A 1711-nucleotide genomic window follows, 5' to 3' on the forward strand; every position below is an offset into this window, starting at 1 on the left:
AAGGCGAACCGTATTACTTACGAATCAACGACGTTGAACGATATCTCCGAGTCTTACGACGAATTCGGGAGTATCGTGCTGCAAACAATCTTCCTCCAATCGAAATTCCTGATCTCAAAAATCTTCTTCCTTCGCCGATACCCGAGATGGCAGAACCAGCTCGTGCTCTTCGAGATTAGGCCGCTCCATCGCAAGATGAGCCGCATTCGAGTATTGCTCCACCCGCAATCGAAGCAAACAACTTCGAACTTAAACCTTCACTGTTGCAGGCAGTACAACAAAACCAATTTTCTGGAAATCCTACCGAGGATCCAAACCTTCATTTATCCGTATTTGTTCAATACGCTGATACTGTTAAAGCTAATGGTGTCACTTCAGAGGCAATTCGACTTCATCTCTATCCTTTCTCGTTAAGAGATAAAGCTAGAAGATGGCTTCAGTCTCTTCCTTCCAACTCAGTCACCACATGGAATGAGTTAAAGAAAGTCTTTCTTGCCTGATATTTTCCTCCAAGCAAAACAGCTATGTTAAGAGCCCAGATAAATGGATTTAAGCAAAAAGATAACGAGTCTCTCTTTGAAGCATGGGAAAGATACAAAGACATGATGAGGCTTTGCCCACACCATGGTTTAGAGGACTGGTTAGTAATTCATACCTTCTATAATGGTCTTTTGTACAACACAAGATTAACCATAGACGCCGCCGCAGGTGGTGCGCTCATGGATAAACCTTACGCTGACGCTTATCAACTTATTGAGAGCATGGCCCAAAACCATTATCAGTGGGGAAGCGACCGAACAATGGTAGAAAAACCTCAAACAAAAGGGGGCATGTACGAGATAAGTAGCCTTGATCATGTTAATGCAAAAGTGGAGGCTCTTGCCCAGAAAATTGAAAGTTTAAATGTATCACCTCCAGCCACCGTGGTTGCCGTAACTCAAAATTGTGAAGTCTGTGGAATTCAAGGTCACACTCCTACAGATTGTCAACTCCTAACAGGAATCCAAGCAGAGCAGGTGAACTATGCTCAAGGAAATCCTTACTCGCATACCTATAACTCAAACTGGAAGAACCATCCTAATTTTTCATATAAGAGTAACAACGCTTTATACGCACCAGGTCAAGTTCCCAGTCAAGCCCCAGCCATACCTCCTGGATATCAAAAGCCGACCCCATCTACACCTAAAAATAACGTTCCTAGAAAATCCAATTTGGAAATCATGATGGAAAACTTCATAGCTTCTCAACAGCAAACCAATAAAGATTTCTTAAACCAGAATGTACACACTAACGAACAAATTAAACAACTAGCAAGTAAAGTAGATGCCCTGGCTACCCATAACAAAATGCTGGAAACACAAATCTCGCAAGTAGCTCAACAACAAGCGCCTACTGCTGCCCCAACTGGTACCTTTCCTGGACAGCCCCAACCTAACCCGAAAAGCCACGCTCATGCAATTATATTAAGAAGTGGAACAGAGGTGGAAGGACCATCTGACCCAAGGATTGATAACCAAAACTCTAAAAAGTCAACTGAGGAAGAAAGTAAACCTAAGGAAAAGGAAGAGTGCGATAAGGAAACCGTAGAAAACAAAGAACCTTATATACCTCCGCCGCCTTACAAACCACATATCCCTTATCCTCAGAGGCTAATTAAAACCAAAGACGCGGGCCAATTTAAAAAATTTGTTGACCTACTGAAACAATTAAA

At 42.4% G+C, this 1711-nt stretch overlaps 1 non-coding gene across 1 annotated transcript; it reads right to left on the reverse strand.

Moving 5' to 3' along the window:
* Window positions 1–524: 524 nt before the first annotated feature.
* On the reverse strand, window positions 525–631 carry LOC127077918 (small nucleolar RNA R71). The gene has a single exon (XR_007787680.1). It is a non-coding gene; the product is annotated as a small nucleolar RNA R71 (small nucleolar RNA).
* Between the last annotated feature and the right edge of the window lie 1080 nt (window positions 632–1711).

Source organism: Lathyrus oleraceus, chromosome 4 (genome assembly GCF_024323335.1).
Source record: "Lathyrus oleraceus cultivar Zhongwan6 chromosome 4, CAAS_Psat_ZW6_1.0, whole genome shotgun sequence".
Classification (NCBI taxonomy): Eukaryota; Viridiplantae; Streptophyta; class Magnoliopsida; order Fabales; family Fabaceae; genus Lathyrus; species Lathyrus oleraceus.